This window comes from Heterocephalus glaber, unplaced genomic scaffold (assembly GCF_053883595.1).
Source record: "Heterocephalus glaber isolate CG9 unplaced genomic scaffold, H.glaber_assembly_v1.0 deba00001531, whole genome shotgun sequence".
In the NCBI taxonomy this organism is placed as follows: Eukaryota; Metazoa; Chordata; class Mammalia; order Rodentia; family Bathyergidae; genus Heterocephalus; species Heterocephalus glaber.
The window spans coordinates 19,029,029-19,054,190 of NW_028258329.1; the positions used below are offsets into that span (position 1 = coordinate 19,029,029).

Sequence of the window (25,162 nt, forward strand, 5' to 3'; positions counted from 1 at the left end):
CGGGGGTGAAATGAAATAGCATGGTCTGGGTTTCTGGAGAGGCCTGGGATCGATGTTCCTGTGGTGATTATGTCACCAGATCCCGTGGGAGCCCCAGGCCAGCCCAGGTGCTCAGGCCCAGCCAGGTGCTGGGAAAGTTCGAAGGAGGAAGAAGGGAACAAAGGCTGCAGGTGCAGGTGCAGGCGCTGAGGCTCTGGCTGGCTGCAGACCAGTTTCCTGCTCCCAGGGCTGCTCTAGGTCCCCTGGGCTCACAGAGCTGACCCCTCTTCCCTGCCCCAGGCAGCCAAGGGCCAGGACCCCTTGGGTGATGTACTTCCTGTCTGGAGCCCAGCTCTGGGGTCTCAGGGGCTATAGCAGGAAGTCCTGGGGCTCTGGGGGGGATCCTGAAGGTGCTCCCCTGAGAGCAGTGGCCTTGGTTGTAGAGGCCAGTGGAGACCTGGGACCAATGGCAGCCCAGAACAGAGTGGGTGGATGCCTTGGGCAGGCCAGCTTGCTCTCTGTGCCTCAGTTTCCCTGCTGTTTGGCTCCCAGGGAATGCCCTTAAAATTCTCCAGGGCCCCAGCACTGACTGCAACTGAGGAGATTATGTCCTGACAGAGGGTGCGCTTTGAGGAGCAACCCCACTCGCCCTACCTCTTTCCCACTCTCAGCTCCTGGCCACCAGCTTCTTCCTGTTCTTAGGGCTTTTGTACTTCCTGTCCCCTTCTCCCAGACACTTGGTGCCCCAGGCCTTATGTAGCTGTCCTTGTCACGCAGGACTGGTTCTCAGGTCACTTCTAGAGAGCAACCTTCTCTGACTGTCCCCCAAGCCAGCCCCACCTCGTCCTTCTGTTTGGAAATCGCTGTTTTATCGTGTTTAGAACGCACCTCTCTGGTGTTCTGTTCTTTTATTCCTTTTCATTTTGTTGTTTTGTTTTTTGTAGTACTGAGTACTGAACTCAGGTCCTTTGCACTGAGTTAAATCCTCAGTCCTTTTATTATTTTTTATTTTGATTTGTTGGGTTTGTTTGCTTGTTTGTTTTGGTTTGAGACAAGGTCTCGCTATGTAGTTCAGGCCAGCCTTTAACTCACTGTATCCCAGGCTGGCTTCGAACTCTAGATGATCCTCCTGCCTCAGCCTCCCAGGTGCTGGGATCACAGGCATGTGCCACCACTCCTGGCTAAATTGTCAAATTGCCCAGGTTGGGTGGTAACTTGCAATACTACTGCCTCAGCCTCCCAAAGTGCTGGGGTTACAGGTGAGCACCACTATGCCCAGACCCATGTCTGTCTTTTCTTCTCTGATCTCTGGCACTTGGAGCAGGGTTAGGGCCCAGCCCCACCCACCTTGGAGGCTGCTCTGGTCTGCTGCCCTCCCCCAGGTTCTGGGCAGTGGCCTGAGGCCTGAGGGTGCTGGGTGTGAGTGCAGTACATTTCCAAACCACTTTCACATGTGGCACCTCGTTTGTACCTTGTAGTAACTCTGTTGGACAGGTTGGGCAGGATCCTATGCCTCAATTCAGAGGAGAAAACAGGTTGCAGAGGATTAAGGCACTTGCCCAAGGTCATATGCCTCATGAAATTGGAACCAGTAGGACTCAGTTTTATTGTGTGTGTTTGTTTTGATTTTTTTTTTTTTTTTGAGACAGCATCTCCCTCTGTAGTTGAGGCTGGCCTTGAACTCATGGCGATCATCCTGCCTCAGCCTCCTGAGTGCTAGAATCACAGGTGTGTACGTTAGGGAGCACATTCCAGGACCCCAAGGTGGATGTGGCAGTGCCTTTAGAGACAATCCACATAGCAAACCCATCCTCCCTTCATGTCCTGTTATCGACCTGAATATATTTAGAATTACTACCTGAGAGACTATTTAGTCTGACCTCTGAGCTGCTTTTTTGCTCTAATTTTTTTCCTTTACAGTACTGGGAATTGAACCCAAGGATGCTTTACCACTTATCCTCAGCCCTTTATTTTATTTTAAGAGAAGGTCTCCCTAAATTGGCCAGATCAGCCTCCAACTGGTGATGTTCCTGCCTCAGCCTCCCAGCATACTGGAATACTGGCACACACCACTATGTCTGGCTTCTGCTCTGAATTTTCACGGGGCTCTCAGTTACAAGCATTTCAGTATCCAAGGAGGAGCTGGGTCCAGGATGCCCACGAACAGCAAAGTCTTCAGATGTTCACGTGTACAGAACGGCAGTGTTTCCATGTAACCTACACACGTCTTCCGCACATTGCAAATAATCCCCGAATGACTTGAGTACCCAGTACATATAAAGCTACACAAATAGCTGTTCTACCGCATGGGTTAGGGAATAATGAGAAGGAAACGGTTTCTGCGTGTTCAATCCACACACAACCAGCCAGGCCTGGCCACTTTTGGATGTGCGGTTGGTAGAATCTACGACCGGAGGACCTGTAGCTACAGAGGCTCAGGTGTGTAAGTCTCATCCAGGAAACTGCAAGAATCTTGCCCCCTTCCTGGGCTGAGAAATCTCAAATTTCTTTTCTATTCTTCTGCTATGGAATCCCTGCGATGCCTCCATGTAGCTGAGTACAGAGTACTTAGCATATAGCACTGAGGACTCTACCCAGTACTTCACACCCAGTTCCACTCGTCCTCAACCGCAGATGAGGTGGCAGAGGCGAGGAACCTGCCCTCGCGGGATGATAGCACAGGCAGCGCCCGAGCCGGGCTGGTCTGACCAAGCAGGGCCTTGACGACCTGTGCGCGAATTCCTGCTGCGCGGAGGATGCAGCTCTCCACGGCCAAATTGTTAAAATCATAACGCCATTTAGACGCCTTTATTAAGTTCGTTAAAGGCTTATTAAGTCCCCGCCATGGCCTTCTGCGACCGGTAGATCCTGCAGCGGGAGAGGGAGGAGAGAGTGCCCCAAGGTGAGAGGCGCAGGTCCGAGGCAGCGCGCAGGTCACTCTGGGACTATGCGCCGCGTTATGCGCATGCCCAGAGAGGCTGCCCCGCCCCCGCACAACTGCCTGCCGGGAAGGCGACTCAGGGACCCCGGCTGGGTGACTTTTACTCTCATCTCCTGTTTCAGGACTGGGGATGGAGCCCAGGGCCCTATGCAAGCTGGGAAAAGAAAGGCTGTAGCTCTGAGCTGCTGCGTCCCCAGCCCAAATTCTCTTCTTTATGCTTTTTGGTATTGTCTGACATTTTATTTTACAACGACAAAGCATTTTCATTTTGAAAAGGAATTGAAGCTGGGTATGGTGGCACCCTGCCTCAAAAAACAAAACACAAAGAAACAAAAGGAAAGGAATTGAAAAAAGCCACTGAATAGAAGAAAAGGAGTGGGAAGAGGTCCTTATACAGCAGTGACGCTTTTCTGTCATTGAATCTCTCTGGGACATGTGCAGGTCGAAGCCACTCAGGGTGGAGAGGGCCAAAATATGGGGTCTCCAAGGACTAAGTAGACGTCTTCCAGTGAATGAGGTCCCAAACCATACTCCTCCCGGTGTCTCTGAGCAGCGCTCTCCCTTAGGCTCCACACGGTTAAGTCACAGCCCTTCCCAGAGCCAGTGTGGCTCTCCACAAGCAGCGGAGCGGGTGACATCTGTGGCAGTGGTCCTGAGTCACTGCTCACTCAGCCTGGAGTTTCCAGGCCGTTAGCTTCTACGTGCCTGAGCGTGAGTGGGGCGGCAGCCAGGCTGTGCTTACGTGCAGCCCCGCGGGCACACGCACCACAGAGGTCGAGGCCACACTGGGCTTGTTCATCCGGCCTTGGGAGGGAGGCCCAGCCCTCCCGAGCGCTACGTGGGGCTGTAAACTGCCAGGCAGGAGCAAAAAGAGAGACAAATACCATTACTTCCTTTTTCGTAATGTTGCAACAGTCCTGCTGGACCTTCGAGCCTGTGTTTCTGTTTCATGAATAACCAGAAGCCACCTACATGCCTTTTTTTTTTTTTTTTTTTTGGTACCGGGCATTGAACTCGGGTGCTTACACTTGCAAGGCAGGCGGCAGAACCACTGAGTTAAATCCCCAGCCCTACCTACACGCCTCTTGATGCTGGTCTACTAGGGTACGCTGTAATTCATCCAGAGAATAAACTATTACACAACCATTAAAAAGAATAAATGGAGGTTCCACCGACTGCCTTGCAAGCGCAAGGTCCCAAGTTCGATCCCCTGTACCAAAAAAAAAATAAATTAATTAAATAAATAAAAAGAATGAATGGAGGGGCCGAGGATGTAGCTCAGTGGCAAGTGCAAGGTCCTGAGTTTGATCCCCAGTACAAAAAAAATGTCAAGAGTGTTGGGTCCCAGAAGATAATACCCAAAGTTTGGAGCTCTGACCTGCTGAGTGCTTTGAACTAATGAAGGAGCCTCAGAACTAAGGTCCCTCTGCTGGACATGGTGGTGCACACCTATGATCCCAGCACTCAGGAGGCTGAAGCAGGAGGATCACTTCGAAGTCAAGGCCAACCTGGGCTACATAGTGAGTTCAAACTGCTTTTCTTTTTCTTTCTTTCTTTCTTTTTTTTGTTTTTGGTACCGGGGATCGAACTCAGGACCTTGTGCTTGCAAGGCACGTGTGGTGCCACTGAACTAAATCCCCACCCCAACATAGTAAGTTCAAGGCCAGGCTGAACCTGGCCTTGATAGCAAGACCCTGTCTTAAAAAAAAATACAGATCCCCAGTACCAAAAAAATAAATAAATAAAAATACACATATTCAGAGCTTCTGGAGAGCTGACACATGGAGGCTTCAGGAAGGCGGTGGCCCCAAAGGGGCATCAAACCCTTGCCCCTCACACACCCTCATGCATCTCTTCACCTTTATCCTTCGTAACTCTTTTTTGTTTTTTTGTACTGGGGATCGAACTCAGGACCTTATGCTTGCAAGAAGGCAGGAACTGGAATCACTGAGCTAAATCCCCAGCTATCCTTCACAACTCTTAAATCATCTGTCATTTTAAATTGTGACAGCTGGGATTGACACATTCCTACCGGTTTGAACCACTCGGTACATGCATGACTGTTCCATTGGATGGCAAGGGACAGTCCCATGGTACTGAAACAGGAGATTAAGGTGTGGCAAAGCTGGCTGGGGGAGTAGGTGTGATCTGTTAATTACAGTAAATCCCTGAGGTAAGAACAAGGTCCATTCCAGGACAACGGTTTTTAAGGCATATTCATCCATAATCTGACAAAGTGAGTCTTATACTGTACACCTGTGAAAGTTTCCAACTCAAATGTTTGTAAGTCAGGGACTTACTGTACAAAATCCCAGGATGCATGTACAGAACAGTTCCCAAATCTCTGCACTTGCACTTCTCTGGAGAACTCAAGCAGGCTTTCCATAAGACAGTCTAGACAGGCCACATTGCAGTCTTTTGGGGGTTTGTGAGGTTTTTGTTTGTTTGTTTGTTTTTGTTTTTGTAGGATAGGGCCTTACTACCTATGTAGTTCAGAATGGCCTTCAACTCACTATGTAGCCCAGGCTGGCCTCAAAGTCAAAGTGATCCTCCTGGCTCACCCTCTGGGACTGTGCATCACCACAGCCAGCCACATAGAGTTTTTGCCAGTGTGCTCTATCTTGCCTATGGGCTCACCCTCACGCTGTAGGATGTACTATTTTCCTATTTTTACTTGGCCCAAACTTGCTCTGCAGAGCCAATTTCTTTTCCTACCTTTAATAAAATGTTGCTACTCCTTACACTTGTCTTGACCAATTCTTTGCTCAGAACAGAGAGAACTAGAAGCGCCTTCAGAAGGAGACTCCAGCACCTCAAAACTGGGTAACACTACAAGCTGCCTGATGGGACAGTCACTTGGGTACACCTTGTCATGAATATGCTAAGGGCCTGGGCCTCCCCTGCCGGCAGGACCCACTTTCTGTATATGTTCAGTGCCCAGGGTCGGGAGGTTCATGGTGCCAGGTCTAGGCTTGCGGCCCGTCTTTCCTGACCTGGGTCCAGATGTTCTACACTGCAAGAGTCAAGTGGGCCAGGGATTTAGCTCAGTGGCACTGCATCTGCCTCGAAAGCAGAAGGTCCTGAGTTCGAGTCCCAGTACCAAAAAAAAAAAAAAAAAGAGTCAAGCTGCCCAGTCTGAGCCTCATCTCTAACATGAGAGGGTCAGAATTCCATCCCTTCCAGCAGACACTATTCAGTGTCCACAGGAAGTCGCCATCCCCCACCAAACAGCTGCTGTGTGTGCCCGGGGTCTGCTGGTGCTTTGGGGACTGTGACTGGGGATTGGACAGCCACAGCCCCTGGTCCTCATGAGGGTGAGGGGGCGATCCTTGGTCAGGCATCTGGGCTGCCGCCTGCGGGAACCAGGGGAAAGCTGCCCACAAGGGCTGGCTGGGTGCCGGGAACTTGTTCTTTCCATTTAGACAGACACTGGCTGTCTGTTGAGGTTCTGGGAACAGCTGACCTTTTGCAGGGCATCCCTAGAGCTGCTTGCTGCTTTCTGTAAATGATTTAACCCTTTCTGGAAATGAAACTCTTACAAGAACAAAAGGGCGGGGAGGGAGGTGTGTGTCTGTGGGAGGGGGGCGGAGAAAAAAGAGGAGGAGGTCAGTTTCTAAGGAACCAGACAGATCTGTTTGGCCTGCTGTGTTGGCTGGGGAGGTAGATGGAGCCTGCAGGGAGGGACTGGAGGAAGAGGCTCCGATTGAGGGCAGCCTGGGACTGAAAGGAGCGTCCTGGGGAAGGATAGAGATGGGGCAGGGCTGGAGGTGTCTGCTCCTCTGAGTGAGCAGCCCTGTACCGTGCTCCTTCATGGACCTACAGCTACAGATGTGTGGAGGGGCTGGCGGCATGGCGTCCGGCAGACCCAGACAGGCAGATCCCCCGCCCCCCGCCTTGTGGAGAGCTAATTGTCAAATACAGGTGCTAGGAGCAAAATGTGGCTTCCCTGCACCTCTGGATTCCTTGTCTGGACTATGAATTAAATTGAAATAAAACAGATTAACAGGAGAACATCCAGGCCTGGGGGTGCAGCTCACTGGTACAGTGCCCCTGAGTTCCATCCCCCGCACCACTGGGTACGAGTAGGGTAGGGCATCTGGGGCTGGCGGGGACACAGGTTATGGTGGATGAGGGGAGGAGACACAGTGAGTGAAGTTTGTCCTGAGATCCAGAGGACACCTGAGTCTGAGCACCCTCTGAAGACTGGGTGACAGTCAGTCGGGGCCTGGTGTCTGGTGACACTTCCCTGGTGGATCAGATTCCTGGGGAGGGGTCAGGAGAAAATTAAATTCCTTTGGGAAGGACTTTGCACAGAGAAGGGGAGCTCAGAAAAGGCTTCTTGCTGCCTTTGCTGATCCCCAAGTGCCGTGCATTTCAGGTAACCCACCCACAAGAGCGGTGCATTTCAGGGCCTTTCCCAGAGTTCTTCAGCAGCTAAGTCCCGGAAGAAGAGCTTTGGCTAGGAAATCAGGAAATCGGGTGTTTTCCTGAGATGCCCTTCAGCAGGGTTTAAAGCTCTGCTGATGCAGGAGGTAGGGCGTGGCAAACTGGCTGGGAAATGGGTGGGATCTGTCAATTACAAAATCCCAGGACAGCACCAAATAATTAATTCCCAGGACCCCATATGTGAAACTTCTCATGAGCTCCCACATGCGGATGGCATAAAAGACATCAGATACCACAAGGAGCCTACTATTGTGACTCCTCGAAGTAGCCCACTCTGCGTGATGCAGAGTGCACTTTTATTTTTACTTTGTTCTGTTTTTTGTTTTTTCAGACAGGGTCTTGCTGTGTAGTCCAGGCTGGTCTTGAACTCAAGAGTGTCCTCCTGCCTCAGCCTCCCCAGTGCTGAGATTACAGGCATGCACACCATGCCCAGCCCCCTTTTTAAAGTGGAGAAGCTGGATGGTGTCTGAAAGCTTTGGGAAGAAAGCAGCCAAGAGGGAAGGAGTGGGGCCGAGGCCACTGGGCCAGTTCCTGGGGGTTGCTGTAACCACTGCCTCCCTCAGGCTGGAATCACCTTGAGTCTTACACAGGTGCCCCACCACCCCTGCAGCTGCCTGAGAGGCCGGAGGGGAAGGGCTCTGCCCAGGAAAGCTTTGGCCTATCAGCTTCCCAGCAGGGCCCTTTCAGCAGGGTCTGACAGGCAGAAAGGGCTTCGATTTGGACTTTGGGTGTGAGGGGTGAAAGGAGCTTTCCAAAGCCCGGAGATACTAAATCTATGAAGTAACAGGCATCCGAGGGCAGGCAGTGTCATCAGTAAAGCCTATGCTGAGCATGCTTAGGGTCAAACTCCAGCAGTCATAAAGCAAACAAAACAAAACAAAAAAAAACAACTAACATTAGACAGGGCAGACAAAATAATTTACAAATTCATTATGTGCACAGGAGCATCACAAGAAAAAACAGGTACCCCCACAACCCAGTGGAAAAATTTGTTTTCAATCCCGAGGATTGAACTCAAGGCCTCACACTGAGGTATCTCCTCAAGGTCCTGTTAAATTACTCAGGGTGGACTCCAAGTAGAAATCCTCCTGCCTCAGCCTCCCAGGGTGCTGGGATTAAAGGCATTCACTGCTATGCTGGGCTGACCCATGGAAATTAAAACCTTATTTGCTCCCTTTATAGAGAGGAGAGGTAGATGTAGGACCCTTAGGAGACAGGAAGTGATTGTGAGGAGAGAACTAAGGGGCCCTGAAGAGCAGGTACTATAACCTGAGCCAGTCCCTCTGGGACAGGGTGTGCACCTCTGGTCCTCTTTCCCATGATATGTGTGAGTCACTTCCTGGTAACAAGGTTCTGGCAGACAGGGTCCAAGACAACTGAATTCTTTCTGGAGGACACAGTCTCAGGACAGATCTACATAGTGATAACATTTATCATAGGGAATTTTTATCTGTACATGATATATCTTGCTTCTTCTGTTTTCCCTTTCCCCCCGCTCAACCTCTCTTTCTCTCCTCACATACAAAAGCTTTGATTCCATTTTTTCCTTCTACTTTCATTTTTTCTTGTCCCTTCTTTCCTTTCTCCCTTCTCCCTCCCTTATTCCTTTTCTCATTTGAACATTTTCTCCCCATATCCCAATATCTATTATACATTTTAGTCCCTATTTCCACTTTCAGTTTCTCACACCAGAGAAACAATGCAGTACTTAAACATGTGTGTCCAATTTACTTCACTTAAGAGTATGGTCTCAAGGTCCACCCATTTAGCCATAAATGGGGTTGGGGATTTAGCTCAGTGGCACTACACTTGCTTTGCAAGTGTAAGGTCCTGAGTTTGAGCCCCGGTACCAAAAACAAAACAAAACATTTAGCTATAAATGTCTGAAGCTCATCCTTCTTTATGGCAGAGTAGTACTCCATTGTAGAAAAAATCCACAACTTCTTTATCCACTCATTGATTGAGGGGCATTTGGGCTGCTTCCAAGACTTAGCTATTACAAACTGTGCCACTATAAACATGGGTCTGCATCTATCACTGTGGTATGATGCTTTTAATTCTTTTGGGAAGATACCAAGAAGGGAAATAGCTGGGTGAATGGAACCTCTAGTTTTAGTTTTTTGAGGAATCTCCACACTGATTTCCACAGTGGTTGCACCAGTCTACACTCCACCAACAGTGGAGAAGGGTTCCTTTTTCCCTACAGCCCTGCCAACATTTGTTATTGGTTGATTTCTTGATTGCAGCCATTCTTTCTGGAGTGAAATCTTTCTAGAGTGGAATCTCAGCCTTTTTTCATTTGCATCTCTTGAATGACCAGTGATGTTGAATATTTTTTCATATATTTATCGGCCATTTCTCCTTCTTCATCTGAGATGTATCTTTTCATTTCAGATGCCCACTTTTGGATCAGGTCTTTAAATTTGGGGGGTCTGATTTTTTTGAGTTCTTTTTTTTCAAAAGGTTTCAAACATTTATTGTTGACTCATTAGTGGTGATCACAAAACAAGATTCCTGATTGAGGATGTTCAACTGTCCAGCCAATGGTACTTTTTAAGCTTGATATGGTAATGAAACCTCAACCATGATAAAGAATGCATCATTTTGTGACTTCCATGAGAGAAATATGGTGCAGCTCATGTTCAGTTCCTTCCAGTCCCAGCTTGGTCCTCCTCCAGTACAACTCCTTATTACCAGTCTTCACCCGAATCCACAGAGGAATGAAACAGTTCTGCTTTTGCTTCTTGGCCAGGAATTGCTTGATTCTGAGTCTTGTGAGAAGACATGGTTAGGTTCAGAGGCAATCGCACACACACATTGGCAGATAGAAACAGAAGAGAGCTTGAGTTCTTTACATATTCTAGATAACAGTTCTTTTCCTGAGAAACAGCTGGCAAAAATTTTTTCCCACACTGTGAGTTGTCTCAGAAGGGGAAATTTAAAAGCTACTGAACAGGAGAAATAGGCATGAGGGTGCACATCTGTAATCCCAGCATAGCGTATCTTTTCACTGAGCCATCCACACTCCTGGCCTCTTTTTTATTTTTTGAGACAGGGTCTCACTATGTACTAAGTTATTAAGTTGCCCAGCCTGGGCTTGGACTTTGATCCTCCTGCCTCAGCTTCCCAGAACTCTAGGAATACAGGTGTGTGCCACCACACCTAGGTCTTGTCTCAGAATTTAAAAAGGACTGGGAATGCAACTCAGTGGTAGAGTGCCCCTGAGCTCAATCTCCAGTGACACATGGTAACAACAACAACAATAATAATATCATTTAAAACTAAAAAATTATATCACTTAGTGTTGTAGTCAAAGTGTGTAAGGGACTAGATTTAATACAGGACACATAATTTAGAGGATTATTTTATAATATTGACTCAAAAAGTCAAATGCAGAGGAATGCGAGACATCTGTCCACACAGTAGAGACCTGAAGAATCCAGCCGAGGCCTTGGATCCCATGGCAAAGTTCCACCCAAGTCCAGCTGAGGACCGAGAGCCCAAGGCAATGTCTCATACTTGTCTGTACTGAGGATCTGCACTGGGAAGGCCCAAAGGCCAGTGGTGGGAGCTAAAAAGTCTGGGCAGGGAGGGTGAAGGGTCTGTTCCACCAGGCTGAGAAGAGATCTGCACTGCAGCGAGGAAACCACACTCAAGGCAAAGATCAGAGCTCCCCTGGGAATACAGCCATCCAGCAATGGTGAGGACCCAAGCTCCTCCTCTGCTGAGGAGAACAGCCGAGTTCACATCAAGAAAACCAGCTGTGCCAAGCTGCTCCAGGAAAGTCAACAGCATACAATCTTCCTCTTCAGTTCTCTTTTTAAACTATTGTCAGCAATCCTCAGGTGGGTCTTTCACACCCAGAACCATGCTGGCTCAGTTTAGCTGGGTGCTCCAGGTTGACCATTAGTTAATCCACCACACTTAGGTTGGAAAATTTAGGAGGACGATGCCAGAAGTTGACAGGGCTCAGGGATCCATGGCTGGGCTTATGTGGGTGGCCTGTGCCCCCCCTTTCTTTTCCGTGAATACTCTCAAAGATCTTCTCACCCAGCCATAGGCAGAGGCACAGACAGACATTTGCCACGGTCATTTACGATGGGGGGCGGCCTCTGTTCCAGGATATCTGTGCATGAATGTGGGGATGCCTCGATTCAAGCTTCCTGCAGCCGCCAGGAGCAGCAGATTGGATGTTCCCAGGGTGGCGAGCATAGTTCTCCAAGATAACTAAGAAACAAAATAAGACATATGTCAAAATGCCACTTATGTAAATTTAAAAGTGAAACAAATAATCCAATAGGAAACAAGGCAGAGATATGAAAAGACACCATGAAAAAGAAGATACGGATGGCAAATGAGTGCCTGCAAAGGTGTTCAGCATCATTTGTTATCAGGGAAATGCAAAGTAAAATCAGTGACCCCAGCCTGGTGGTGCACGCCTCTAATCCCAGCACTCAGGAAGCTGAAGCAGAAAGACTCCCTCAAGTTCAAGGCCAGGCTGGGTTACATGGTGAGTTTAAGGCCAGCCTAACTATATAGCAAGACCTTGTCTCAAAAGAAAGAAAGAAAGAAAGAAAGAAAGAAAGAAAGAAAGAAAGGAAGGAAGGAAGGAAGGAAGGAAGGAAGGAAGGAAGGAAGAAAGAAAGAAAGAAAGAAAGAAAGAAAGAAAGAAAGAAAGAAAGAAAGAAAGAAAGAAAGAAAGAAAAAAGAAAACTGCCAGGCATAGTGGGACCTATCTGTTGTTCCACTTACTCGGGAGGTAGAGGCAGGGGGATCACTTAAAAAAAGAAAGAGCTCACACACACACACACACACACACACACACACACACACACACACACAAACCCACATGTACCTCCAAGGCATTACAGAGAGGGGAAGCATATCTCAAAAGATTACCCATCATGTGATTCACTTCATGTAAGTTTTTCTGTGTGTGTGTGTGTGTGTGTGTGTGTGTGTGTGTGTAGGGAGTACTGAGGACTGAACCCAGGGCCTTTGCACTACATCCCCAGCTCTTCATTTTTTATTTGAGACAAGGTCTCATTAAGCCACTAAATTACCCAAGCTGGGCTTGAACTTGGCATTCTCCTGGCTCAGCCTCCCAGAGTGCTGAAATTATAAGTATATACTACTGCAAGCCAAGCATGATGGTGCATGCCTATAATCCCAGGACTCAGAAGGCTGAGGCAGGAGGATTGCCATGAATTCAAGGCCAGCCTGGGCTACACAGTGAGTTCAGGATCAGCCTGAACTACATAGGGAGACCCTGTCTCAAAAAACTAAAGAACTGGGGTTGGGGATTTAGCTCAGTGGTTCTGCCACCTGCCTCACAAGGGCAAGGTCCCAAGTTCGATCCCAGGTACCCCCCCAAAAAACCTAAAAAACAAGTATATGCCATTCCAACTGGCTAGATAACATTTTTGTAACCACAAAACTGTAAAGAGATTAGCCTTTGCCAGGGGACAGGTACAAAAACAAGGGGACAGGAGTGTGAGATGAGGAATTTCTTTGTAGTATCTTTATTATGGGGTGGGTACATAAGCCTATTCCTGGGGTCAAACTGCACAGAACTATGCACATATATGGGGTGCACACACCCACATAAATAAAGACATATAAAAACTGAATAATAAGGTTTATAGTCAATTTAGTAGTTTTGTACTAGTGCACATTTCTTTCTTTCTTTTTCTTTTTGATATCAGCTATCAAACTCGGGACCTTGTGCTTGCAAGGCAGGCGACGGAACCACTGAGCTAAATCCCCCGCCCTGAGTGCCCATTTCTTTTTTTAAAAAAAAACAAATTTTAATTTTTTGGGGTTTTTTTGCTGCCCTGGGGATTGAACTCAGGACCTTGTGCTTGTGAGGCAGGCCTGGCACCAGTGAGCTAAATCCTTAGGCCCATTTCTTGATCTGGGCACTCCAGTTATGTAATGTCATTGTTGGGAAAAACTTCTTTAGGGCTCCCTGATCTATTTCTTGCAACTTCCTGGGAGTGTATAATTATTTCAAAATACAGGAGTAAAAACAGGCTGGGGATGTAGCTCAGTGCCATTGAGCCTGCCTTGCAAGCGCAAGGTCCTGAGTTTGATCCCCGGTACCAGAAAAGAAGAAAAAGAAAGGAGTAAAGACAACCAAAGCTACACTTCCACTGTACAAATTCAAGAACCCTAAGAACAAAAGCAAACATATTCAATCCCTTAGTTTGGTGGTCTGTAGGGGAGGGGTGGGAGGTAGGACAACAGCAGGGACATTAATCAAGGCCCCGTGACCAGGGATGATGCAGTGCCCAGAACTGAACAGATAGAACCCCCTTGCCTGCACCTGCTCCCTGAGAGGAAAGGGCAGGTCTCCACGGGTGGGGCAGGGGGACACATCAGTAATGTGAAGGCTAGGACCTTGGTCCTAGACCCTGAACCCGAACATCTTTTCCTTTACTCAGCTGAAGGCTGGAGGGAGAGGAGGTGCAGGAAAAGTGTGGAGGGAGGAGGAGGAAAGGATGCTGGGGAGGCAGGAGGTGGGGCAAACATGCTTCTCTTTGGGGCTGGGGGGGGCCCAGGTACCAAATGGGTCACAGCAGCCAATGACCTCCAGGGCGCAGAGACCCCATGGAGGAGCTGGGAAGCAGGGGGCACTGACTTTCTGCCTGGCCTCCAGGGCCTGGATGACCTTTGGCAAGACCCTAATTTAGCTGTGCCTTCAGGTCCTTAGCAAGCAGTGCTCCCTCACCGCCCCCCCCCACATTATTTGGGGGGACTTTTAAAGCATTTGCATAAAGTCCACAGCCTTGGCCATAACCACGGTGTTTTACTACTAACTGGGTGAGGAAAAGGAGAGAACTGAGGAAGTAGGTTTGCAAAGGGTTATGAACAAGGATGTTTGGACAGTTAAGATAATGAAAAGTTAGAAGCAGTATAACCTTCAATAGTAGAGACTTGTTTTAAAATGTGTTGCATTTTGTATGATGGAATGGATTAAATTGAAAATATGCAATTTTTTGGTTTTGTTTTGTTTTTGAGACAGGGTTTCACTATGTAGTGTTCAGGCTGGCCTTGAACTCACTAAGTACTCCAGGATGGCCTCAAAATCACAGCAATCCTTCTGCCTCAGCCTCACGAGTGCTGGGATGACAGATGTGCGCCACCACGCCTGTGAATAATAATAATAATTATTATTATTATTATTTTTTGGTACCGGAGATCGAACTCGGGTCCTTGCACTTGAGCAGCAGGCGGTGAAACCACTGAGCTAAATCCTCAGCCCCAATAATTTTTAATGTTATGAAAAAAATGTGATATATTGCTGTCCAAGAGGAAAAGTCACAAAGAGGTGAGTATTGAATAATCCTTTTTCAAAAAGATATAAATGTAAGGGCTGAGGATTTAGCTCAGTGGTTTCACTGCCTGCTGCGCAAGCGCAAGGACCTGAGTTAGATGCCAGGTACCAAAAAAAAGATATAAATGTATAACAGTGCAGAAAAGAGGCAGAAGGATATTGACTAGAACAGTAACAGCAGTAGATGTAAGGTTTGGGCAATTTACTTCATGTAAATTACATCTCAATTATTTTTAATTTCAATTTTTTTTCTTGTGTTTGGGGTCAAAGAGCCTTGTGCACGCTAAGCACATGTTCTACCCCTGAGCTACACCCTCAACCAAAAAGTGTTTAAAAATCTTCACACTAGTTAATAGTTCACCTGGGTAAGGTGAAATTATGGGTAATACACTTCTTCAACTTTTCGGTCGTAAGCACGTTAATTTCTACAAACATGTAACAAAATAACCACTTCAGTTCTTTTTCTGTTGAACCCCGGCAGCTCGGCGGAACCGAGGCAGGGGACGAGGCATGCTCAGGCCTCTAGCCCTGGCTAGGTTAGTACCCGACTGGCCTCGGTTTTTCCTCGGCCCCCCTGACCTGCTGACTCCTGCCAGCTCAGCGGAGGAGCCGCCCAGAACTGGTTGTTTCGGACGCCTCGCAGAAAGCTGCTGCTGCTGCTTTCTTGGAAGACAGGACCAGGACGCAAGGGCTGGGGAGGGCAGGATAAGGTCACAGATAAAAAGAGATATTTATAACCGTATCTTTCAGCCCTCCCCAGCTCGTCTTTCCTTTTACCCGTTCTGCCCATGACAGGGTGCGGGGCGGAGGCAAGCAGCATTGCTCGGCTCTGCCTGCTTTTCCCGGCCTCGTCCTGGGAACGCCACGGTGTCCGAGAGCGGCCCAGGTGCTCCCCATAACCCCCCAGCCCGGCGAGGGCCCCTGGTCTGGGCCCGATTTGCACGGAAGAGCTCAGGCTCAGAGGTCGCGGGACCCGCCCGGGCTAATACAGCCGGTTAGGTAGTGTGGACCTCGGATTCCAGCTCCTCCAGACACAGATCCTGCAAGGGACCCCACCCCACCCCCACCCCCACCCCCACCCCGGCCCGGGTTAAGTTTGGCCAGGCCTCCCGAGGTCGGAGGGCTCAGAGCCAAGGACCCCGCGACCCCCTTGGCCGCGTGCGCGGGGCGCTACCCGGCGGGGACACTGAGGCGGGGGCTGCGGAGGGACCGAGGGCGCCCGGGCGGTTCCTGGAATCACTGGGTGGCTGGCTGGCCGGCCGGGGCGGGGCCTGGCGGGCGCCCAGCAGTTCCGAGGACACTGCGCGCGCGGACCCAGGGTGCCCGCAGGACACTCCGAGTCCCCAGGGCTGGCGTCAGCGGGCTGTCGCGGGAACGAGCACGTGGGACGCGGCGCGGAGGAGCCTCGCCAGGGCCGGTGACGCTCCAGGTAGGCGCAGGGCCCCAGACCCACCCCACCCCCACCCCCACTCCGGGCACCCCTCCCCCAGAGGGCACCACCTGCCGTGCTGACGGGCACCCGCGATCGCCACTCGCGAGCACGTTGCCATGGCAGCGAGGAGGCTGGCCCGCGTTCCCATGGCACCGGGGGCCCTACGCGCGGAATCCTTTACTCTCACTCCCTTCGCCACCCTCTAGTCGTGCAACGGGAACCGTGGCCCGAGATCGCAGTCGGGGGAACAGCCTGGGTCCCTCTTCGAAATGCTCGGGCTTGTGACCTCTGGGTTAGGCCCTGGGTCATGGCTTCTTCCTGCTGTTTGAGCAACACGGGGGGTTGAGTGTCTAAGAGGGGAAGCCGTTGTGATCTCTCCACAGCTAGTCTCTTCTAGCACGAAAGGGACCCCTGAGTTCTGGGTCGCTTGTGAAGGTCAAAGCCTTTGGCCACATTTACTGAATTCGAGCCTGTTGAGTTAGGAATTACAAGACGACCCCCCCCCACACACGTACTGTGGATTAAACCCAGGGCTCACATTCTGAGCTGTATTGCTGACCTTTATTTATTTTTAATTTTGAGACAGGGTCTCACTGAGTTGCTAAATTGCCCTCTTTGGGCTGGAATTTGCAACCCTCCTGCCTCAGCCTTACAGACTGCTGGGATTACATGTGTGTGCCACCACACCCAGCTTTTTTTAAAATAGGTAATCACAGGATATTTGTAAGTATTGATTTTTAAAAGAACTGGGGAACAAATGTAGATTAAACTTTTTTCTCATAGATGCTTTGGAACTATTAAGGAATTTGTTTGATACCAGGTATCAAACTCAGGGCCTCTCGCTGGACAGGCAGGCACTGCACTGCTGAGCTACATCCCTGGCCCCTATTAAGGAATTTAGAAGAGATTTAGGAATCATTTTCTCCCGTCTCCTCATTTTCACCAAAAGTAGTGGCACCCAGGTACTTAAGGTTAGGGTTAGGATTAACCCTAAGAGGCTGAAGCAGGAGGATTGAAAGTGTGAGGACTGCCTAGGCAACAAATATAAATTTAAAGGGCTGGGGATGGATGTGTAGCTCAGTGATATAGTGCCCCTGGGTTGGATCCCCAGTACTGTGGAATATATATATCATCCTTCACTGTTACAGGGGGAGGTGGAACCAGAGGGATTAAATTACTTCCCCAGATAACACAGTGCATTAGTGGGAAGGTCAGCATTTGAACTCAGATTCCTGACTCTGAGTCTGTGACTATTTCCTTTGGTGATTATTCCTACGAACTTCAGAGAAATATGGGCTGTGTGTCCTTGTACCCAGGGCTCAGCCTCTTGGTGACCTAGGATCTAAACCTGAGGTTAGGACTGACAGTGTAGTTCAGTGGTGAGCACGTGCTTAGCATGCATGAGACCTGGGACTCATCCCAACTACCAAAAAATGAAATAAAATAATGAAATAAAATAGCAAGGTGTGGTGCTGCACACCTATAATCCCAGCACTTGGGAGGCTGAGGCAGGAAGATTGGCATGAGTTCAAGACCAGTTTGGGCTACATAGTGAGTTTAAATTGTCTGAACTGCATAGTGAGACCCTGTCTCAAACAAAAGAAATTAAATAAATACATAGAAGGTCAGGTGTGCCAGTACCTTGAGAGGCTGAGGCAAGTTCAAATTGTTTCTCGCCCTTTTGGCTAAGATCAAGTGAAGTTCAAGCCCAGCCTAGGCAATGTAGTGATTTAGGGAGATACTGTTTCAAAATAAAAAATAAAAAAGTCCAGGAATTATAGCTCAGTGTGAAGGCCCTGAGTTCAATCCCCACTACCACCGAAAGATAAATAAAAGATGGCAGCTGGGTTTTGTGGTGAACATCTATAATCTTTTTAGAATTTTTTTTTTTTGTACCGGGGATCAAACTTGGGTCCTTACACTTGTGAGGCAGGCAGCAGAACCACTGAGCTAAATCCCCAGCCCATAATCTTTTTTTAAAAAATAAATTTTATTTTATCCCATTCCCCCCTCTGTAATCTTAAACACTAGGGAGGCTGAGGCAGGAGGACTGCCATGAGTTTGTAGTCAGCCTGGGCTCCTGAGTGAGTTCAAGGCCAGCCTGAACTATATAGTGAGATTTTGTCTCAAAAAACCAAAATAATAATAATAATTATAATATAATAATTATAACAATAATAATAAAAGATAGGGACCATGACAATCAGTGAACTAAAGATGGGAAACCAAGTCCCTTGCCTAGCAGGGAGCTGAGTCTCTGTGGTACAGTTGCCTCATGCCCTGGGACTCTACCACTCTCCAAAACACTGTATAGTGGACCCTTGACTTACGAACTCAATTTGTTCTCGAGGGCTGATTGTAACTCAGGCTGGTCAATTGAGGGCTCAGGCTCCTCTGCACAGCCTTCAAAGTCTCTCTTCTATACACAGGCAGATCTCAGTGACTTAGAGAGACACTGGCCCAGGATTTCTCAGTTAACCCCACACAGGAAAGGATGCTGTAATGTTCCTTCCAGAACTCTTTAAGGGTTAAATCTGTATCTGAGACCATCTGAAAGCACAAGCTGTTGGTATCCAGGTCGTAACTCAAGACTGGTTGTAGGGCTGGGGATTTAGCTCAGTGGTGCCGCACCTGCCTTGTAAACGCGAGGTCCTGAGTTTGATCCTCGGTACCAGAAAAAGAAAAAAAAAAAGACTGGCTGTAAGTTAAAACTATAATGTTGGTCATAACCCAAGTCGTACGTATGTCAGGCTGGTAGTAACTTGAGGATGGACTGTGTCTTCTTTTTTGTTTGTTTGTTTTGTGTTTTTTTTTTGTACCAGGGATTGAACTCAGGTCCTTGTGCTTGCACAGCAGGTGGTGAAACCACTGAGCTAAATCCCCGGCCCCTGGACTGTATCTTCTATACCAGCAAACCTTTGAGACTAGAGGCAGAAGAGCCCTAAAGTAGAGAAATGAGTCTCTGTCCTCCCCCTACTGTTGCGGTGCCTTAGCTTTTGAACAAGATGAAAGGAAGGTGGGCAAAAAGATCCTGGAAGAGTATGGGAATGAATGGTTTAGAAATGACTTGAGACTGGAGCACAACACTCATTTATTCATTTAGGGTGCCAGCTAGTTTGGAGCTCTGCCCTGGGGCTGAAGATTTAAAACCCTGAGTTAGGCAGGTCTGGTCCCTGCACTGGAGGAGCTTGGGGAAGAGCAGAAGGAGAGGGATGTTCTGTGTAAATGATGTTTTACTGCCGCATAATGAGGGCCTTAATGGAAACCAGAGCCCAGAGCCCAGGGAACCCAGAGGAGCAGCTCCGGAAGTGAGTTGAAACAGTGGGATTCTAGCCTGTGCAGCCCGGGAGCGCTGCTGGAGCTCTGCCAGGTTGGCCCTGGCCACTACCTTTGTTGGTGACAAAGGAATGAGTGAATGAAAGTGCCTACAGAAATGTGGGCCAGGATGGGTGTTCTCTGGGAAGAGCAGTTATAGAGATCCGGATGTAAGCTCGGGAATGAGGCCACCATGTCAGTCTCCTTCAACTTCAGCAGTGCTTAGAAGGCAGCAAGTGCACAAGGAACATTTGTTGATTGAATGAAAGGGAGGAAAGGAAAAAGGAAGGGATGGGGGAGGAAAAAAGAAGAATGGAGAAGGAAGGAAGTAGAGCAGCTTATGTTGTGAGGAGATGGCTGTAATTTGAAACAGAACCTGAAATCCTGCCCGGTTGTAGTGTCCACATGGGTTCTGGAAGCAGCAGACTTGGGTTCTCGTCCTAGTCCAGACTTAGTGCTTCTGTGACCCTAGCAAATCCCTGAACCTCTCCGTGCTCCTGTTTCTCCTGTGTAGTGGGAATATAACCCTTCCTGTCTCCCTCTGTTACAAGGGTTAAATAAATTATTCGATGTAAAAGGTCAGCTCAGTGCCTCACTTATAGTAAGTGCTGAGAAATACATTACCCATAAGAGTGCGCCACAGCTTTCATGTCAGGGTTATATAACTTTCACAACGAAGTGATGAAGTGTGACTTTTTTTTTCTTTGTAGTACTGGGGATCAAACAACTCAGAGCTTTCACACTGAGCCCTTTTTTTTTTTTTTGATTAGTTGAGGTCTAGCTAAACTGCTAAATTGCCGAGGATGGGCTCAAATTTGCAATCCTCCTGGATATGTACCCAGCCTGTGTGATTTCCTTTCAAATTTAATCTTGAAAGTTCACTTGAAATGATTGTCTGCCAGTTGTAGTGGTGCAGGTCTGTAATCCCAGCTACTTCGGAGGCTGAGGCAGGAGGATCACAAATTCAAGGCTACCCTGGGCAATTTAGCGAGATCCCCTGTCTTGAAACTGTTGTGTCCAGATCGCGAAGTCCCCAAAGACCATCAAGGAGCCAATTCCAATGTAAACACACGAGGGTTGTTTATTCAAGCTCGAGCAGGGGCACTCAATCGTCACCGACGCAGCGGATCAGGATTGAGAGCCCCGAATTCCAAATCATCAGGGTTTTTATTGTGGTTACTGCAAGGTTTGGGTATGTTTCATTTAGCAGTTACATGATTGGTCAATATTTAGCAAGCATGGGGGCTTGAGGGGTGGCTGCATGTAGAGTTTATGGGAAAAAGGAACAATCAGCACATTGACAGAATGTTCTATAGATAATGGGCCCAGGAGCATCTGTTTTCTGGGCAGACAGAGGATTGAGTTAGGACCTATGTCTTTTTATCTATTGTCCCACAGCAAGGACATTTTATCATTATTTTATGGGCACAAAGGAGACTAGGGGAATAGTTGACTTCAGTGAAGTGGAATTTATGTCAAGGCCACCTCACTGTCTTATTTTAAGATGGAGTCAAACTTTAAAATGGAGTTAGTTAGGTCTCACAAAACTAAAAAGGGCTGAGGACTTAGCCAGTGATCAGTCTGGCCTGGGTTCAATCCTCAGTGTACCTCCAAAATGGTTCTTCAGTTTTGGGAGCAGAAATGTATGTGACAAGGATCTTTTTGAAATAAGACGAAAGCTGTGATTCCTGCTCCCCAGAAAGGTCAATCTTGGGGTGATTTATAGCTCCTAAAGCCCCTGAGGCTGAGGGGCTCTTTGGTCTGGGCTACTGGCCACAGGCTGTCAGGAAAAGGCCCAAGACAGCATCCCTAGAAGAGGTGCTGGCTGGAACAGGCCTAGTCTTGTGGAAACTGGACACAAGCCTGGGTGGCCAGGCCATCTGGGCCCCATAGAGTCCCCTCCCCGACCAGGGCAGGCAGTCTATTGGCCTGGAAGCTCCAGAGGTCTGGAGTGGCATCCTCTAGCCCACGACCCACCTCAGTGTGCACATTGTGCTGCGAGGGCATCATGGGCCTGGGTGGCTGCTGTGTGAGACCCTGTCTAGCAGATTTCTGTGTGCTTTAGGGCGGCAGGTGGGCACACCACCGTGGGAGGGGCTTTCCTCAGACTGGCGACTCACCATGGCACCCTCAGAGTGCCACCCTCATGGGCGCTCCTGTCCCTGCCCAGGCTCGGAGTCCAGCGATACAGCCAAAAGCAGGACTCTGTCCCAGAGCAAGGGTACAGCCAGCAGGAAATCTCCAGTGACTAAGAAACTTTGGGGTTAGAGAGAGGGAAGGAGGGGGCTGGGGGACACCTTGAGGCTCTGGGAAGGAAGGTTGATCCCTGGCCTTCACCAGCGATGGTTAGGGCTCTGGGACTCAGAGTGGATTTAGGGGAAGCATTCAGTGGCAAATGCGGACACAGATTAATAGCCTCTTGGAATCTTGAGAACCTGAGAGTCTCCCGGGCCCTTCGCCTGCCCCCCACCTGGCCTAGCACCTGCCTCCTGTGTGGCTACATGGGTTCAACAGCAGGGAAGAGTCACTGAGCAGTCACTGTGCACCTTCAGGGTGATGGGTGCAAGATCAGCCCCTTTCTGGCCCCCCAGACAGACAATGTCCCGTGAACTCGTGTTGGGGGTGCAGGGGAGTGACAGTGGCAACTTCATGTTCTGCCCTGCCTGGGCAGGGACAGACTGAGCCCTGCTGTTGCGCCACAGCCCTGTGGGGCGGGGGATCCCCTCCCAGGGAGTGGGGCTCAGGCCCCAACAGGTCCACGGGGGCGGTGCTGGGTGGCGGGCACACCCGTGCCGGGCAGGCTGGTTCTCCTCCCTGTGGGAGCTGCGGCCTCAGCACCCCATTTGCAGGAAGCAGCTCAGCCTGGTCAGAGCCGGGAACAGGGTCCTCGGCCGGAACTGGAGATGGGGAAAGCAGTTGAGGCCGTGGGGCAGCTTTTAGATGGGGTGGAGGGGTGAGCTTGCACATGCCCAGGACACAGACTGTACCTGGGACATTGCACATTCATACCAAGCCAAGACAACACTCACTGCATGGGTCCTGTGTCCTCCTGTGTCCCAATAATAACCCCACCAGTGGTTATTAGTACTGTTATACCGATAGGGTGCTGTCAGTATCCCCATCAAAGATGGGGAAACTGAGTCAGAGGGACTGTGTGGCCTGGTTGAGGTAGTGCTCCTACCCCTCACAGGAGCAAGACAAAGGAGCAGGGAGGAGCACAGGTTTTGTGAACCAACCTGGTGAGGCCATGTATTTATGTTCATAGCCAGACCCTGGCTGGAACTGCCCCAGAGATCTGAAGGCCCTGTTAGTGCTGGCCCTGGGTGGGTGCCCTCTGCTGCAGCCCCAGGACCTGGCAGTCATTGGCTAATTTTGAAGCACGCAGGGTGTGCCAGCTGCTATTGCTTCCCCAGCAAAATGTCTTGGTGCCACAGCTGTGCTGCCTGGCCCCCCGGGGCAGAGATGGCAGCAGTGTGCCCAGCCAGGCCAGTGTGGGGAGATGCAGCTGTAGGTTGGCATGGGAGGAGGGCTCGGGGCCATGAGGGGATGGTGGCAGGGGGCCAGGCCAAGGGAGCTGGGCTGCAGCCAGCTCATGTCTGCAAGGCCTGCCTGGGCAGCCTGCCAGCCAGCACCCGGGAACGAGGAGGAGGCAGAGTCTACTCCAGGAGGGGCGGGTGGGACCTCTGGGTTCAAGCTCCACTGGGCTTGGCAAGAGGCCCCTCCCAATGGTCAGCAAACAAAGCAACAATTCCCAGAGTGAAACTGTGGGAGCTAAGAGCCAGGCTGCCCCGGGTGGGAAAGGGACCAGGGAGGTCTGGCTAGCGACTGCCACGAGGGGCCATCCATGCCCGAGGACTTCCGCCTGTGCTTAGGGATGCTTTCGTGTGTGTGTGTGTGTGTGTGTGTGTGTGTGTGTGTGTGGTACTAGGGATTGACTCCAGGATTTTCACACTGAGCTACATGCCCATCTCCCTTTTTAAAAATTTTGAGGCAAGGTATTGTTAAATTGCCTGGGCTGAGCTGGAACACATGTTCTTCCTGCTTCAGCCATCCTGAGTGCTGAGATTACAGGTGGCATGTTCCACCATGCCCAGCTGATCAGGGGTATTGATGGCTTGTGAGGCTGGTGGTGGCCTGGACTAAGGGCTCTACTATAGTGCTTGCCCCGGGTTGTTCCCTTGTTCTGAACCCGGCAGAGAGGCACCAGGTGGATGTGTTCATTTGCTCTATATTTGCATTTATACTCCCTTTATTTCCTTTCTTTTTTTTTTTTTGGTACCAGGGATTAAACTCAGGCTTTGTGCTTGCAAGGTAGGCCATGGCACCACTGAGCTAAATCCCTGGTCCTCTGGTATCCTTTGTTTCTCTTCATTCTCTCCCTCTTCCATAACTCCTCTCATGATTTTCTTCTTCCCCCAATGCTATGGATATCGTTTTGTTTAGTTTATGTACAGTAACATGCACAGATATTACAGCTTGATCCATTTTAATATTTACATGTACCCAGAAAAACAGCTCCAGATCAAGAAACAGACCTTCACCCCTGATGTTTCCTCTGCCTACAGGCATGTGAGTCTGACATCTCTCACCATGGAGAAGTTCTGTCTGGGCCTATTTACAGTGTATTAGAATGTGCTATTTGTTGTGGGTTGCTTTTTGTTTTTGTTTTTGTTTTTAAGACAGGGTCTCACTATGTAGTTCAGGCTGGCCTTGAACTCACTATACAGCCCAGGTTGGCCTCAGACTTGCATCAATCCTCCCGCCCCAGCCTCCCAAATGCTAAGATCATAGGAGTGTGCCACTATGCCCAGTTGTGATGCACATTTTACCTTTCCCTCTTCTGCCTTTGAACTTCTTGAACGTGCATGGGAGAGAACCTCAGAGAGAACAGGCAGGAAGCCCAGGCTGTGGGCACAGAGGAAGTGTTGCTTTTCTCTTCTCTTTTCTTTTCTGTACTCCTTTTCCAAGCTGCCCTCTGGGCTCTTTACAAACACCAACCTGGCTGAGAAAGACTTGCCTCCATCCAAGAGTGGCAGAGGGAACAGCAGACATGTCGTTGGCTTGGGAACCACTCTGTCCACAGGAAGTCAGCTCAAATGAGACTTTTCCCTATGAGAGGCCCTCCTGGGTTTCCAGTCAGCCAGGCTTCGGTGCTGGGGTGCAGACTGGAGCATCTGTGCCCCTCAGGCCAGCAGGTGGACCCTCACATTGTCGTGAGCCCCATGGAGTTCCTCCCAGGGCAACATGCTAGGTAGTGGGGGTTCACTACCCTCGAGTGACTTGCTGCCCAGCTGACATAAAACATACTTTTGAACCAGGAGCAGCCGTGAGGATATAATTAGCCACCAAGCAAGGCTGCATCAGCCCCTGCCTCTTGTCCTCTGGGATGAGGACGGCCGTCAGACAAGCCCTGTGTTGCCAAGGTGCTCGCTTGGGCAACCCCACCTCACTGTGCTAAAGGAGCTGCCGGGTGGTGGGGCTGGGCTCTCCACAGATGCTGGTGGGGTATGCAGCCAAAGCACAGTGCTGCTGCAGACAAGGGCGGTAAGCAGAGGTCAGAAGGAGCCAATGCTGGGGCCGATTTTGGCAAGATTTCTTACACTTTTTTCCCTAATATTTTTATGGATAATATGGAGACACGTGAGCTGAACTGTGCAGTTAGGAGGACATGTAGCTCACTGCTCCAACCACAAAGGGCAGTGATCAGACCTGA

General features: G+C 49.5%; 1 protein-coding gene and 1 long non-coding RNA gene across 8 annotated transcripts in view; one reads left to right on the forward strand and one right to left on the reverse strand.

Moving 5' to 3' along the window:
* Positions 1 to 8,780: 8,780 nt before the first annotated feature.
* On the reverse strand, positions 8,781 to 15,883 carry LOC110350750 (uncharacterized). 2 transcript variants are annotated; one of them, XR_015441767.1, is made up of 4 exons: positions 15,480 to 15,883; positions 15,282 to 15,393; positions 14,430 to 14,516; positions 8,781 to 11,593 (listed from the first exon to the last, which is right to left on the reverse strand). It is a non-coding gene; the product is annotated as an uncharacterized LOC110350750 (long non-coding RNA). The 2 variants fall into 2 exon arrangements; XR_002397573.2 differs by having other exon boundaries at positions 15,282 to 15,883.
* Positions 15,884 to 15,992: 109 nt separating this feature from the next.
* Sema4b (semaphorin 4B) overlaps positions 15,993 to 25,162 on the forward strand; it is a 37,720-nt gene continuing 28,550 nt past the window's right edge. For 4 of the 6 annotated variants that reach the window (XM_087188401.1, XM_087188399.1, XM_087188402.1 and 1 more), the window contains exon 1: positions 15,993 to 16,131. The gene's annotated coding sequence lies outside the window, so the exon portion shown is untranslated. The remainder of the gene's footprint in view (positions 16,132 to 25,162) is intronic. The other 2 variants (XM_087188400.1, XM_087188403.1) reach the window with 1 other exon arrangement.